Below are 17,495 nucleotides of genomic sequence, written 5' to 3'. Positions count from 1 at the left end.
TTTTATATACAGAAAATCCTGATGAATCCACAAAATAGCTATTAGAACTAATGAACAAGTTCAGCAAGGTTGTAGAATACAAGGGCAATACACAAAATTCAATTGTATTTCTATACATTAGCAATGAACAATCTGAAAATTCAAGAAAATTCCAATTACCAGTTACCATAGTGCTGAAAAACCAAACTACTTAGAAATAATTTTTTTTTAAAGGAGTACGATTGAGAAGTACAAGTTACTGTTGAAAAAGCCTAACAACCTAAGTGAATGGAATGACATCCCATCCCATGTCGATGAATAGGAAGAACATTGTTAAGATGGCAATATTCCTCAAATTGATACACAGATTTAGTGTAATCTCCATCAGAATCCTAACTGGCTATTTTTTTTTCTTTTTTGCAGAAACTGACAAGCTTATCCTAAAATTCATATGGAAATATAAAGTACCCAGAATAGTCAAAACCATCTTTAAAAAAAAAAAGGTAGAAGTTCACACTTTGCAATTTCAAAACTTACAACAAAGCAACAGTGCAGTAATCACAAAAGGATGACATATAGGTCAATGGAATAGAATTAGAATTCATACATTTACTTTCACATTTATGGTCAATTGATTTCAACAAGGATGTCAATACAATTCAATGAGGGAAAGAACAGTCTTTCCAACAGATGGTGCTGGGACAATTGGTACCTCCATACAAAAAAAGAAAGTGAAGTTGGACCCATTCCTCATACCACACACAAAAACTCTAAACAGATCACAGGTCTAAATGCAAAAACTAAAACTATAAAAACTCTTAGAGAAAAACATAGGCATAAATCTTTGTGATCTTGGGTTAGGCAAAGCTGTCTTAGATATGACACCAAAAGCACAAGCAACCATGGAAAAAATAGATAAATTAGGCATTATCAAAATTAAAGATATATGCTTCAGTGGACACCACCATGAAAGTGAAAAGACAACCCACAGAATGAGAGAAAATATTTGCAAATTATATATCTGATAGGGAAATTGTATTCAGAATGTATAAAGGACGCTTATAACTCAATAATAAAAAGACAACCAAGTTTTAAAGAGGGCAAAAATCTGCATAGGTTTCCAAAGATATACAAAAGCACATGAAAAAATAAGCACATGAATAAAATGTTCAACATCATTAAGCACATGAAAAAATGTTCAACATCATTAATCATTAGGGAAATGTAAATCAAAATCACAACTGTATACCATCAGGATGCCTGTAGTCAAAAGACAGATAACACCAAGTGTCGGCAAGGATGTGAAGTAATTGGAACCCTCGCACATCGCTAATGGGAATGTAAAACGATGCAGCCACTTTGGGAAACAGCTTGGCAGATTAAACAGAGTTAACCAAATGTTTAAACACAGATTAATCAAAAGACTAATTTTAAAATTTTAGAGTTACCCAGTGATTCAGCAATTCCACTTTTAGAGGTATACCCAACAGAAATATAGACAGGTCCACACAAAAACTTGCATACAAATGTTCAAAGAAGCATTATTCAAAATAGACAAAAAGTAAAAACAATTCAAATATGCATCAACTGATTAGTGGGTAAATAAAATACAGCATATTCATACAATGGAATATTATTTGGCAATAAAAACTAACAAAGTCCTGACATGTTTTAACATGGATGAATCTTTTTTTTTTCTTTTTGGCTTAAAACAATAAATTTATCGTCTCATAATTCTGGTAGCTAGAAGTCCAAAATTAAGATGTCAGCAGGGCCATGGTCCCTCTGAAAACTGTAGGGGTGGGTATTTCTTTCTTGCCTCCTCCTAGCTTCTGGTTGGTGTTGGCTCTGGTCCCCATGGCCCCCGAGATTCCTTGACTTGCAGCTGCATAATTCCAGTCTCTGCCTTCACCAACACACGCATTCTCCCTGTGGGCCTCTGCCCTCACATGACTGTCTCCTTCTAAGGACACCAGTCCTATTGGATTAGGGGCCCACTCTCCTATAGTATAACCTCCTCTCAACTGAACCAATCACATCTACAACCCTAGTTCCAAACAAGGCCACATTCTGAGACAGGGCATATTCCTCAGCATATTTTTCCTGGGGGATACAATTCAGATAACAATACTTTCAAGATTCATCCATATTAAGTGAAAAAAACTATAAAAGACCACTTAATTTATGAATATTTTATATGTAATACCTAGTATGGCTTGGAGGGCAGGGGTTGGAGGAAAATGGAGAGACCTGCTAATGGAGACAGGGTTTCATTGGGAGGGGGATAAAAATGTTCTAAACTTGACTTTGATGATGGTCACCCAACTGCAAATATACTAAAAACCATTGAATTGTATACTTTCAATTGTATGGTATGTGAATTGTATCTCAGCAAAGCCACTATAGAAATAAAAATAATTATCATAATCGAGTCTTTTATTGAAATATAGTCAGTGAACAATATTATGTTAGTTTCAGGGGTAAGACATAGTGATTTCACACTTGCATGTGTTATGAAATGATCACCACAGTAATTCTAGCAACCATCCTTAACCAAGTCTTGAGATAAGACCCAGATCAGAAAAGGTTGAGACTAGAAACATCCCAGGTTTAGTAAAAAGATACCTAAAGGATTTTTAAAAACATTTCCATCTTGAATTCACTTAAAGTGACATTGCGGAGTTAATTTTCTCTTAAACTTGCTTTATTGGGGAACTTTGCATTTGTTTCAGTTTGGATATTTTAATAGAGTTGCTTTTCATTTTAAAATTTTAGGATAGGAAAATTTGTTACTTTCCCTTCCACCGGAACATCCCCAAATCCCCGAACTCTGTGTATGACAGAGTGCTCTAAGTACAACCTTGGATGAGGTACAAAACTCTCCACAATGGAGCCTGTTGACCTAAACAAAAGCATAACAAAAGTTACTCACATTATATGTCCTTGATTATAAGCTTAATGTGAATTAAGCAGTAGGATGAAATACCAGTGAGATGCTGCATTTTAATTTCAATGCCCTGGAATTGGTAGCATTTGGTGAGGTTCCAAACATTAACTTACAGGATCAGTGAGTCAGTTCTCAAACTTAAGTTCCTTTTGTGACCTAGAGGTGAGATCAGGTACATTTAATGAAGGAACTGAGGAGGCTTCTCAAACAGATTCAGAAATCAATCTCTAATAGTAGGAGAAATTAAAACTGAGGTAGCCATTTTGTCCACAAAAGTTTTGAGTGTGGAATATATCTCACTCATAAGAAAGCAGTGATTTAAAAACTGAAATTATTCCAGTAAACATGAAATCCTTTTCAGGTATTACTTAGAATCCTCACCGTCCATGACTTGGGAATCATTTCCAGAGCCAGCAGTATTTCCACCTGAAATACTTCTGTGACTTTCAAATCTCCTCAACTTCTAAGAATTCATTTTAGTGAAACTATTCTTTTCTATTTTTACTGCCTTTTCTTGCACACAAACATGTCCTTGTAAAATTTTATTTTGTTTATATTATTCTTCTCAAAAAGAAAAAGGAAAGAAACGCTGGTTAAATTTCACTTTGGAAAACTTCAACGTTAAAAACTTAACCCTACATCACCCTACTCACTCACACCTGGTTTCCTTAACACGGAATCGGCTATGTTCCATCCCTGCCACCAGAGGGCGGAGTAGAGGTCCTTTCTAGCAATACTAGCAGCAATTTTTAAATGCAAAAGATTTTTTTTCTTTTTCCCCAATTTTCCCACAGTACTGGGCACATTTCTATTCTATTTTGCCCAGAGGGAAAGTACATTTTATTTTTCTCAAAGAATAATTTAAATTGTGTTACCAAATCCAGTGGACATGCTGTGGGCTCGCAGCCACCCATCCAGATTTCCTTTGACTTAAGTTCACACAGAACTCCAATTTCACTGTTGGTAGGAATGTAAATTTGCACAGCCACTATGGAAGACAGTATGAAGGCTCCTCAAAAAATTAAAAATACAACTACCATATGATCCAGCAATTCCACTGCTGGATATTTATCCAAAGAAAACAAAAACACTAACTCAAAAAGATAAATGCACCCCAGTGTTTACTGCAGCATTATTTACAACAGCCAAGATATGGAAGCAACCTAAATGTCCAGCAATGATGAATGGATAAAGAAGATGTGATGTATATATACAAAAGAGTATTATTCGGTCATTTGCAATACCGTGGATGGACCTTGAGGGCTTTAGGCTAAGTAAAATAAGTCAGACAGAGAAAAACAGATACCATATGATTTCACTTGTATGTGGAATCTGAAAAATGAAACAAATGAGCAAACATAATAAAACAAAGTCATAGATACAGAGAACAAGCTGGTGGTTGCCAGACGGGAGGGAGGACGGGTGAAATAGGAGAAAAGGATCAAGAGATACAAACTTCCAGTTATACAACAAACAAGTCGCAAGGAGGTAATGTACAGCACAGAGAATACAGTCAATAACAGTGTAAATACTTCGTATGAGGATAGATGTAGCCAGACTTACTGTGGTGACCATTTTGAAATGCATAAAAATATCAAATCACTATGTGGTACACTTGAGACTAAAATAATACGGTAAGTCAGTGATAATGCAATAAACCCAACAAGGAAGTCCAATTTAAACATGTGCCCTGCAGTGTGAAACCTGGAAGGCAGGGCACTCAGGGGGCTCAGGTAGAGGCTGTTTACCAGGCTCACAGAAGCATTCCAATATTTTAGTAACTAGTACAGCCCTATAGTTGGGAACCAGCCAGGTATCAGCCCTGAACCTGTGCTCAGACAGGTCCAAAAGGAGACACCTTAGACCATTAGCATCAGAGGCATCAGGAGAGAAGAAACTTTGAGAGACTTTCATTTTATTCTCTACAGAAGTCCACATAGCACTTAAATTTCTTACAACAAGCATATTCCTCTTTGTGTATTTTTTTTAACCTAGCAAAAATAGCAAAGATTTGCTGCTGTCCCTGAGCTTCTAGAAGACCGTCCCAGAATCCCAGGACATCACTCACCTTACACTGTTGTGTAAAACATGAGATCCAGCGCTTTCATTTCTCCAGATCACAGTACTATTAACGAATAAACAAGAGGAAGGAAAGTTTGGGGCCAGCTAAGTAAGCATCCGATCCCGGTAACTTAAGCCAAGTAGCAGGGTGTTGAAAAAGACACTTGAAAATTCTCATCCCGGCATGTTTTCCCTCCTTCCGCTCTGACAGAGGGAGGAACAAAGCTGACGTAGAATGTCCACAAAGTTGGGCAATGCTTGGAGACTCCCCTGGCCCCCCTGGAAAGCCTGTGTGGCTGGGGACAAAAGGGAGAGCTGGCCCCTGGACCAGCAGCAGCAGCATCACCTGGGAGCTTGCTAGGAAGGCAGATTCTCGGACCCACACCAGCTGAATCAGAAAGTCTGGGGGTGGGGCCCAGCAACCTGTGTTTTAACAAGCCCTCCAGGGGAATCTGATGCAGTCAAGTCAAAACCTCTGCCTTAGGGCCTGTTTTTCCTTAAGGGGATCATGTATTCCATAACGTGTATCACAGGGGCTTTGAGGCTTGTAACATTATTATATGCAATGGTGGAAAATACACATTTTTTTTTCCTAATCAGAGAAAAAGCTGGACAGAGAAGGGCAAGTTGAGAGGGAAAGTTGGACCTGAGATGATTTAAGAAGGGCTTTTCCTTTCTGAAGAAACACATTCTACCACCAGATCCCCGCTCCTTGGGCGTGACAGCCTCTGTGATCGTCAGCTAACACCTCGGTGGGGATGAGATCATCTGAGAGCTAGAGGCAGGGGGATGAGCTGTTGAAAGGGAAGGTGAGAGAGGAGATAATAACTGAAGTACCCCCCTCACTGTTCCTCCTAACTCCAACCTTGATGGAGATGAAACTGTGAACACCAGGAAGGACGCTAAAAAGTTAATGTTTCTTGAAACCTGTGTCTTGGGAGATTTCAAGCAAGTTTCACTTTGCTTTCAGAATTGGGCCATAACTCTTCCAATTTCTCTCAAGAGGAAACAGAAGGGAGGGCCAGTGGTTCTCCCAGGACACAAGCTCAGGACTCTGCCATGTATTGACTGTGTGACCTCAGGAAGTTACTTAACCTTCCTGTGCATCAGTTGTCACGTCTGTGAAATGGGGCAATATTAGTACAAGTAAGATGCTCAGCATGTAGTGTTAGGTGTTATTATATCAAAACTTCTATTGTTAAATTAATGAAGGTTTCATAGCTTCCTGAGAACAAGAATAAAGCATTGCGATCCACCCTGTGTTTAGGTCTGAGGTTTCTTAAACTTGAACCACAGCAAAAGCCATGGAAATGCCTACCTTTCATGTGGAGCACGGACAGCAGAGTCACTGGCAGGTGAAGAAGGGAAGTCAGTCAGGAAACCCACAGGGCAGCCTCATTCTATACAAGTTAGCAACTTCTCCCACCAGGAGGAGTGAGGTGGCTCCTTTAACACATCAAGGCAAGCAGCCCAGGTGGGGAGGCCTGAGGGCCAAAAGAACCCAACAAGAAACGGGGCGTTACGGAACCAGCTTGGTTTGCCCAGCTCACAGCAAGCCAGATGCTGGGACGCGGAGGTTCGCAGCACAGAAGGGGTTCAGTCACAGGGCAGCCAAGCGAGGAGACTGGAAAACAGATCTCAGCTCCACTTCCCCAAAGGCGAGGGGCTCGAGGTATTTCCAGGATACAGCTGCGGCGAGGGAAGCACGGGGAAAGGTGATTGGAAATAAGAAAAAGGTGAGATAACCATCGTTCTGCGCAGGCGCAACTAAGCTGCCGGCTTCTTCGGACGCACGTTCAGAAAACGTGCTTTAGCACATTCTGAGGGTGGAGGTGTGGGCCCTCTGAGGGCAACGGTCACTGACTGGACACTCGCACATGCCCAGTTGGTCGGTCAGTAGGGCCCAACCAGTCTTAACCAGCTCAAGCTCAAATGGGGCACAGCTGACACCAAATTCCTGCAAAACAACTCAGGGAAACATTGTTTAGGCTATGTGACCCTTGGAGGACATGCAAGTTTTTGTAAAAACAATTAAAGCAGGCTTGATCAGTGAAGGCAGGGTGCAGTTCATTACTTATTAAGCAAGCCATAGTTTAATGGATCTAACTGACTACCCTCAGTTTCAGGCACAGTCTTTAAAGAAATAGTAAATATAACACAGTAACAGAAACTATTATATGTACACCCACAAATAAGGATTACAGTTCCCAGGATTCTTTGAAGTTGAGTGTGGCTATGTGTCTAAATGTTGACCAATAGAATGTAAGCAGAAGTGAGTTTATACTCTGCTCCCTTCTCTCTGCTGCATGGAATGCAGAGATGATGGCTGGAGCTCCAAGCAGCCATTTTGGACTATAAGGTGACCACGAGCCTGGAAGCCTGTGCTAACCTAGGGAGATAGACAAGAGCCTGAGTCCTCTACGACTTTGTGAATCTACCATCCAGTCTCGAACTTCCAGATTTATTTTGTATGAGAGAGAAATAAACTTCCAGCTTATTTAATCCACTGCTACTTTTGGCTTTTCTGATACATGCAGACAAATGTAATCCCAAATGGTACAGAAATTTGACACAAGTAAGTTATCTGATATGATTTGTAAAGTTTACGAGTATACAACATAATCAGGGAAACTAGGTATTTGATGCTGGTTCCTGAAGAAAGGGACAGTGACTATCCCAAATGGCAAATGAGAGATAAAGAAGGAACTTTCATAATGATAAAAGAATTAATTTCAATAGGGAGATTTTTAAAAATTATAAACATGTATGCAGTTAATAGCACCGCTTCAAATGATATAAAGCAAAAACTAATAGATTACTGGGAGAGGTAAACAAATTCACAATCAAATTTGGAGATTTTAACAACCTCTCTTAGTAACTGATAGAAAAAGCAAACAAACAAAAAAGTGGCGATAACGTGGCAGGTTAAAACAATCCAACTGCCTCCTGGGTATATTCCAAAGAAATGAGCTCTTATGTCCATCAAAAGACATGTTCAAGAATATTCACAGCAACCTTACTTATTTCCATCCATCCAATGAGGGTAGGAAGAAATTCAATCACCTGGGTTTGATGTCAATAAATATTCAGGATTTGAACAAAGAAGCCTTTCACTTGTATGATCTTTTTTTATTTTTTTTTAGGTTTCCTTTTTCCCCAAGTTAAGATAGCAAAAAATTTTAACTGCTTTCCTTGAATACATAATCAAAACCACATTTACGAGGCAGGATTTTTTTTTTCTTTCTTTCTGCTTCTCAACATCTACCCCCTTGTTCTTACATGCTTGTGACAATGTACCTCCTACACACAACTAAAAAAGCAAAAATTTTAAGTGAAGTGTTTTATATTAAGGATCCAAGTTATTTAACACGCTGTGTAACTAAAGCAGGCTAATAGTATAAGCGGAGAAGAATATAGGTTAGTGAGTCAACATTTTCTAGTTCATCTGAGGCCGAGCAGTCTTTTCACATGATTCACGGTTCATTCACTTTTACTCGCTCATGGTTGCTTTCACTCTAGCCCAAAGGCCACGCTTACAGGAGGTTCCCACCCTCATGGTTTGCTGAAGTTTTGTATGGAGTTAGAACTTAAGTTTGGTTCAAATGTCTGGGTTTAATGTCATATGATAAAAGCCAGAGATAAATCAAGAAACAAAACCAAGTAAGAATGTATAAAATAGAGTTTTCAGTGAATTTAAAAAGTGAAAAACTCTACTCCACCTGACCCATCACCCTACACTCAAGTATAAGAGCTGAGTTAAATTCAGATGGTAACACATTTGCTCTGTGACCGTGGGAAAATCTTGGAATTTCCTCTAATTTTTCCCCACCCATAAACTGATTATTAATCATATGAACTTCTGACTCAACACATCCAACACTGCTTAAATGAAAGAGGATGGACTGGGGGTTACGAGAAGCACTGGAATCGCCATGTGATAGACCAACAGGCTGGGAAGAGCCTCACTACTCAGGTCTAAGATCACTGGCCATCAATGCCCACTGTGGGGACAGACTCCAACCACTGACAGGAAGCTGCGCTGCTCCAAATACCATCCACATACATAGGTGGTCCCTAAAGTCCTATCAAGTGGTTTTTTGATAGTTTGGTCATTTCAGAAGAAAAAGTGACCAAACAATTTTGTTTACACTGATTTCAGAAATTTGAAATGTAATATTAAACCACAATTTTCACAAACATCCTATTACATTCTTAATAGTCATTATATTTTTTAAAAGTTGTACAGACACTTCATGATGTTGTTTAATTAATCTTGGAGTATTTCACCTCACTAGCATGTTACTCAATGTAATATAGTAATATTTACTATAGTAGCTAAGACAGGAATACACATTGAACAGTTTCCTCCTAAATTGGTATCAACTAATATATGCCACCAATATTTCTATCGAATTTTGCAATTTACAAATGCTTTCAGCTTCATTTCAACAACACTATGAGGTAGATACAAAAAAAAAAATGCTCTCCCATTATTTAGAAGAAACTAAGCCTAATTATTTAAGTGGTGTGCCCAAGGGTGATCCTTTAATGGTAGCTCCATCAATTTTGAAATGTAACACAAGGGAACAGAAAAACTACCATTCTTTTTTCAAAGATGCATGATTAGAGAATTTGGTTTTGCTTCTTTTTTTCAGATCACTTTGTGCTGAGGACAAGAGACTTATTCTATTTGAACTGCAGTCAAAAGTGGATTTTTTTTGGTTTCTTTTACTGTTTGTGAACTATGTCAGGCATAACACTTTTCAAAAACAAAGATTATTTTATAATACAAATAATGCAAAGTAAGAATAGTTTTTTCTTATTTCAATTGGCCTGCTTAATAATTCTCAAGAGACTTGTCTTACCTATTCCTTCAGGGACAAAATTTCTCAAGTTTTAATATGGAAAAAAAAGATATCTTAAGAAAACTGAACAACTGTGCAAACAACTGATAGTGGAGTTGGGCTCTTTTCCAACAGTCAATGGTTCTTCATTTGTTCAAGAATAAAATCAAAGCCCGTTGTTGGACATATTTTCACACTGTATGCAAATTCTTGTAACAGAACATGAAGAATAACTTCCCAAGGCTGAATGAAGCCAGACTGGAGTAGGGATCCTTCTCTGCGGCAACATATGTGTGACATGCTGGCATTTGAATGCACTCACCAGTGAGCTCTGTCATCACTTCTGAACAAGCAAACACCATCTGACAGAGCCTCCAGCACTTGCTATCATCCTGATGACTTATCTTTGTGAATTTGTGTTCTCTAAATTCATAGAGGTCAAGTGTAAGGAAATAAACCAATGAGGTGTTGAACTTAACCTGAAACTTCAGCTTCATCAAGTCGTATAGAGCTGCCTCATGAAAGATATCGAACAACGCCATTCCTCCCATCAATAGGAGACTATTATCATTTTTATCATCAATTTTTAAGATTCTTATCAATGGAACAGAATAGAGAGCCCAGAAATAAACCCACAAACTTTTGGACAATTAATCTTTGACAAAGGAGGTAAGAACACACCATGAAGTAAAGACAATCTCTTCAGCAAATGGTGTTGGGAAAACTGGGATCACACCATACACAAAAATAAACTCAAAAATGGTTTAAAGACTTAAACATAAGACAAGACACTATAAACCTCTTACAAGAAAACACAGGGAAAACATTTGACATAAATCTTAGCAATGTTCTCCTAGGGCAGTCTACCCAAGCAATAGAAAAAGCAAAAATTTTTAAATGGGACCTAATTATGTATAAGCTTTTGCACAGCAAAGGAAACTATAAGCAAAGACAAAAAGACAACCTATGGAATGGGAGAAAATATTTGCAAAATATGAGACTGACAAGGGCTTAATTTCAAGAGTATATAAATAGTTCATACAACTTAAAAAAGAAAAAAAAACCCAATCCAAACATGGGCACAAGACCTAAACAATTCTCTAATGAAGACATACACATGGCCAATAGGCACATGAAAAAATGCTCAATATCACTAATGATTAGAGAAATGCAATCAAAACTACAATGAGGCATCACCTCACATCAATCAGAATGGCCAACAAAAAGTCCACAAACAATAAATGCTAGAAAGAGTGTGGAGAAAAGGGAACCCTCCTATATGTTGATGGGAATGTAGTCTGGTGCAGCCATCATGGAAAACAGTATGGAGATTCCTTGAGACTAAAAATAGACTTACTATATGATCCCGCAATCCCACTCCTGGGCATATATCCAGAGGAAACCTTACTTCAAAAAGATACATGTACCCCAATATTCATAGCAGCACTATTTACAATAGCCAAGACATGGAAACAACCTAAATGTCCATTGACAGATGACTGGATAAAGAAAGCTGTGGTATATTTACACAATGGAATACTACTAAGCCATACAAAATAATAAAATAATGCCACTTGCAGCAACATGGATGGACCTGGAGATTGTCATTCTAAGTGAAGCAAGCAGAAAGAGAAAGAAAAATACTGTATGATATCACTTATATTTGGAATCTAAAAAAAAAAAAAAAAGCCGAACTTATTTATGAAACAGACTCACAGACATAGAAAACAAACATGGTTACCAGTGAGGGAGGGAGTGGGAAAGGATAAATTGGGAGTTCGAGATTTGCAGATACTAATATATATAAGACAGGTACACAACAAGTTCATACTGTATAGCCCAGGGAACTATATTCAATATCTTGTAGTAACCTATAATGAAAAAGAATATGAAACCGAATATATGTATATTCATGTATGACTGAAGCATTGTGCTGTACACCAGAAACTGACACATCGTAAACTGACTAGACTTCAATAAAAATATATATACAGACAGAAAAATTTTTTAAGATTCAGCTTTCTTTGTATTATTTAAAGATGTGTGACAAATACATATTTTATTCACCAGAAAATTTTGGTCCACCTGTGTCTTGAATATTCATTAGAGGTCCTAAAGAGGGGGAAAAAATTCAGAATTATGACATAGGGGTTTGCAGACTATGTCCACAAGGAAAGAAAGGAAGAGAAAGAGAGAGAGGGAGGGAGGGAAATAGGTAGTGCATGTCATCATTTAAAGTGTTGTCTGAATTCAGTTTAAATAATGGAAGTAAACGCGGTGTAGTGGCAGAGAAATGGAGTGACAGCGATCGATACTTATCAGGAACTTCAGAATTTTAACAACTTTTTTAGGAAACACTACCTCTAATGAGTATGGAAACAAAAAAATGTGAGAGTCAAGAGGTGAATTATCTAAGTTCATAGTCTACCAGTTCTCTAGGTATCTGCCACTTATTTTCTGTGCTTCATTGGGAAAAAAATCACATTATCTGTGAAGCGGTAAGGAATATTTAGAGAAGCTATAACATGTTAACCTCTTTAAAATGAAAGGGTTAGAGATATTAAAAAAATTAAGTAAGCATGCTAAAACTTTAAGGAAAATTACTAAAATAAGGCAGAGTATATAGCTTTCCAGAGTGGTAAAAATGAAAGAAGACAAAAGGCAGAACAAAAGAATAAGTCCTTGGGAGTCTTTTGCTGTCTTGGTAACTGGACAAAACCTGTATAATGTTTTTATCAAGTACTTGAGGATGTCACTTGGACCAATCATGGAAGAATTATTGAAGAAATTTCTAGTACACAACAATTAGAAATCAAAGGCATATTTACAAGCTAAAATGAGTGTACAAAACCAATAATTTATCACAGCAAAATAATGTACTTGTTTTAAGTTGTAAATATCATTTGAAGAAGTGTCTCTGGAGTTAACCGTAACATGTGGGAAATTTCTGTGAATTTTTTTGACCACAACTCAATGATCATTTATAAAATTTTTAAAAGAAATAACTATGTGATGAGCAATGCACAATGTGAATAATGCACCAAAATGATTTATAAAATTGATTCAGTTCTTAAAATGAAAATAAATAAATAAACAGATAAATAGATAAATAAATAAAGAGTCTGAATCAACTGGCCGCTCATAGAGGAGATAGAAGAATTAGAGATATGGTAAAAAAATAAGCAAAAGAGTATTTCTGTTTTGTTTTAAAGTGGATCTGATTTTAACTAAAATGTAATTCTTATTTAGTGGCATGAAGTCACAAACTAACACCAGTGAGGGAGCACTACCATGTCACTGGTGTCAGAGATAGTTACCATGTCAGCAGAAACACTAGCAGCCGGTTAAGGAGTAAATCAAGCTGGAGGAGACGAAAGTCAAGGTCAATTTAGATTCTTAGCAGATCAGACAGTACGCACTCCTGCTTCACCAGCTCACTTTCCTGAGTCCCTCACTGCTGCTAGGACTTGTAAACTAGGCAGGAAAGATCCCAATTGTGTGTGTGCATGATACATCATACATACAGAAGTATGTAAGATGTGTATGTACAGTTTAAAGTAAAAGAATAAAATGAAACACCCGTGTATCTGTACTAGTCAGGGTTCTCCAGAGAAACGGAGCCAACAGGAAATATATAGATACAAAGAAGGAGATTTATTATTGGCCCATGCAATTATGGAGGCTGAGATCTGCTACCATGATCTGCTGTCTGCAAGCTGGAGGTCCAGGAAGGGCATAGTTCCAGCCCAAAGGCCTGAGAAGCAAGAGCCCGATGTCCGAGGGTAGGAGAAGGTGGACGTCCCAGCTCAGCAGAGAAAGAAAATTCACCCTTCCTCCCCATTGTTCTGTTTGGGCCCTCAGTGGATTGGATGATGTCCACCACGCTGGCGAGGGCCATCACTTTACTATCAATTAAAATGCTATTCTTTTCTGGAACCGCCCCCTCACCACACAAAAACACCCATAAATAATGTTTTACAAGCTATCTGGGCATCTCTTACCCTAGCCAAGTTGACACATAAAATTAACCATCATACTATCCAATATCTAGGTTAAGAAATAGAATATTGCCAGTTTACCAGAAGATGTTTTGTGCCCCTTCTGACACCCATCATCTAGAATTTTAGTTTAATCATTGTCTTGCTTTTCTGCATAGTTTTATTATATGTATATGCATCCTCAGACTGTAAGTTTATTGCTTAATTTTTTCTTTAAACTTTCTGTAACTGGGAATTGCACAGATTTAATTCTTCTAATCAGCATTTTGGTTTTGATATGCTTTTGTAGCTGTACTTCATATTATTGGCTCCACAGTGTTTCATTGCTTGAATATGCAATGACTAATTAAACCACCTTATCACTGATGGATATTCAGGTTGTTTCCAGTTTGGGGCTATTATGAACACAACTTCTTGTACTTTTATGTACATATGTCCAGGAGTGTTAGTCTAGGAACGAAACTGCAGAATTGCACAGGATATGCCTATTCAGTTCTACTCTATCATGCCAAGCTATCTTTCAAGAGCGGCGACATGAATTTACATTATTCCCAAAGAAGGGTGAGCATTCTCAATTCCTCATATCCCATATATACATCTTCAGAGTACAGGTTTTGTACTTCTTTTATTAAAAATTTTCCTCCTTATTTTGTTCTTTTTGATGCTGTTGTAAATGGAGTTTTTCTTCTTAATTTCATTTTCAGATTATTCACTGCTGGTATATAGAAATACAGTTGCTTTTTGTATGTAGATCTTGTAGCCTGCAACCTTGCTGGACTTGTTCATTAGCTCTAATAGGGTCACTGTAGACGCCTCAGAATTTCCTGTATACAACATCATGCCATCTGGAAATAATAATTTTACTTATTCCTTTCCAATGTTGATGCCTTTTTTTTTTTTCTTGTCTAATTGCCCTGGCCAGAACATCCAGTAGAATGTTAAATGGAAGGGGTGAGAACAGACATCCTTGCTTGTTCCTGATCATGCGGGAAACATTCAGTCCTTTACCACTAAGTAGAAGACTTGCTGTGGGGTTCAACAGATGCTCTTTATCAGGTTGAGGATTTGATATTGCTAATTTGTTGAGTATGTTGACCATGAAGAGATGTTAAATTTTGTCAAATGCTTGTTCTGTATCTACTGAGGTAGCTAAAATTATTTGTCTTTGTGCAAACTTTGTTCTGGGCCCTTTGAGTGACTCTTTTTAGTTATGAAGATGTGAAGCAAGCATATAACCAATACTTCCGGAAGATGAATAACAGATGACTTTTGGGCTTGGTTAAGACCTGGGATTTGGTCTGCAGGGCTCTCCTATGCATCTGCTTGAATTCTCAAAATTAAGCAAAGATCAAGAATTCATCTGGAAAGGAAGAGGTTACAGATGTAACCTCTTCTTAATAAGACACTTCAGATGTGAGGCTACTTTTACGGAATCATCTGCCCTACCCAGCCACCCTGGTAGCTGCTTTCTCCCCAGGGAGGTGTCTGTGCTCATTAAGAGAAGATGCGCCCCCCTGCACCTCATCTAACCCCTGTGTAATGGGCAGCTGCATACAGGAGTCTTTCCACGGCCACCATTACTAGACAAGACTCACGGTGCAGGCTGACTTGGGTCACTATAGTAATGCATGCAGGAAGCAGTGCCTCACTCAAGGTCTCTTCAGGTTTGCAGGGCACCGTGTGCCTCAGCTGGTACAGCAGTACTGCAGTAGACAGACAGGACCTAATAGCAGATCAATGCTGGGGCTCAGGGTTGCCCATTAGTAACAGCTGAGGAACTCTGAGACAACCAGGACCAGCAGGTGTCAGAAAAAAAAAAGTGAAATTCAGCTCTTAGGGGCACCTCTGAGCTCTGCTGTCCTGGAAGCAAGCATAAGAGGATTGGTTCACTGACTTGAGAACAAAAGTGTTGAATATCTTTCCTCTACCCCACCAGATATAGTCTACAACGTTCTCTTCCCTGCTCTGTGCCGGGGGGACTGGCATGCACGGGCCAACTCAGCAGACCCTCTAGCTCTCTGCCTTCTAGTTAGGATTGGCCAGTGGGGTTTGGCCACTAGCAGGAGATCAGAGGGCAGAAGAAGGGGAGGAGAGGTTGTTCATTGCCCTGATTCTGTCCCTGTTGGGTCAACAAGGGGTACCCATCTCTCTTCCAAAGGCCACATTTCCCGTCAGACACCTCTATCCACACAGCGCTCTCTCTCCTTACCCCAGTCCAGTAGAGGCTCCCTTCCATCATCCCCTCACACACCCCGAGTTACTAAGACCAGGACACCGTCATTGCTTTAACGGACCTCACCAGCATCTCGGTAAATAATCCCTTTGTTGAATCCTTTTCAGATGACCCAACTTGAGTTGTGCTGTTTCCTGCCACCACCCTGACTAGTACCGAAATTTGAGGTGCTTGGAGATATCTTAGGAGGAAAATCTGGGGAGAAAAGCCAGACTTTCTGCTAATCATTCTGATTTGAACTTTGAAAGAAATGTGAATTTTTTTTTTTTTTTTTTTTTTGCCTGAGCTGGTAAAGCAGAGCACTAATCATAGCAATGCTTACACATCTATCCCCCTACCTGCCTGGGAGCACCTAGAGGGTGACAGTATTCACCTTTGAAGTCCTGCAGATGGTAGATGGTCAAGAAATGTTCAGTGGCCACAGCTGAACTGAAGACCTTAGTCAAGTGACCTCGTCTCTCCAGGCCTCAGTTTCTTCATCCGCACAACTCGATCCAGAAACACTGAAGTGTCACCCACTCTAAGTAAGAAAAAAAGTCAGTGCAGGGGTAATTGCAATATTCATTAGATAAATGCTTTTATGTCAGCTTTATTGTTTTCAAGGACACAGAGTAATATAAACTTGAGTAACAAAGGAATTTGGGCAGAATGTCGTTGGAAGTACTTTTAATCAAATACTTTAAATGGCACACAATTAACACATTGTTTTAAAGCAAAAGGGCCCTTTAAAGGGGTGCTTCTTCCCCTTAAGTAATTCACCTGAGAACAGGAACCAGATTAGGTAGCGGAGACATGACATGTGCCACTATGGTCCAGTCTATTTGACACCAAAAGATACCTGCCTCATATTATTGTGACAAACTGCCAGGTTACAAAACACTGTGTACATTATGATGCCAAATTTCATAAAATATTCATACCCATTTATCTACATGGGAGGGTGAATCATTTTGGGACTGGCTGCTTGTTGCCTCACGGTGCGGGAGAGCGTGAATTTATTTTCTCCTTATTCTTGTTACAACATTTTAAAAAATTAATAAAAGCGCTTTCCAGCGGTGGAGGAGGTTCAGGAGGGCCCGGCCTGCAAGGACGAGGCTCCTCTGCTGCCGAGAGGGGCCGCGAGTGGCGGGCCTAGGGGCCGGCTCCCTCCCGCCTGAGGGCCGGACGCTCCACTTACCCGCGGGCCGCGGGCGCGGCGGAGCAGCGGGAGGGGCAGGGAGGCGGGGAAGCCGTAGAGCGCTGGGGGCGGGGTCTCGGCGCTGAGGCGGGGAGCGTCCGCCGGGGACCAGGCGCTGGCGGCCATGCGGAGCCGGCCTGGGCGCTGGGCCTGGGAGGGGCGCGGCGGGGCGGCTGAGGGGCCGGGTGTCTCCGCTGAGGGGCCGGGTGTCTCCACTAAGGGGCGGGGTGGGGGTGGGGGAGAAGGGGAGTTGTAG

At 39.5% G+C, this 17,495-nt stretch overlaps 1 protein-coding gene across 2 annotated transcripts in view; it reads right to left on the bottom strand.

The window, feature by feature from the left end:
* FRMD3 (FERM domain containing 3) overlaps positions 1-17,396 on the bottom strand; it is a 296,579-nt gene extending 279,183 nt beyond the window's left edge. The window contains exons 1-2 of one of the 2 annotated variants that reach the window (XM_074363128.1): positions 17,240-17,396; positions 16,436-16,582 (exon numbers count right to left, since the gene is read on the bottom strand). The gene's annotated coding sequence lies outside the window, so the exon portion shown is untranslated. The remainder of the gene's footprint in view (positions 1-16,435; positions 16,583-17,239) is intronic. The other variant, XM_074363129.1, reaches the window with a different exon arrangement.
* Positions 17,397-17,495: the final 99 nt, after the last annotated feature.

Source organism: Camelus bactrianus, chromosome 4, assembly GCF_048773025.1.
Source record: "Camelus bactrianus isolate YW-2024 breed Bactrian camel chromosome 4, ASM4877302v1, whole genome shotgun sequence".
Lineage (NCBI taxonomy): Eukaryota > Metazoa > Chordata > Mammalia > Artiodactyla > Camelidae > Camelus > Camelus bactrianus.
This window is presented reverse-complemented; position numbering and strand designations above follow the sequence as displayed.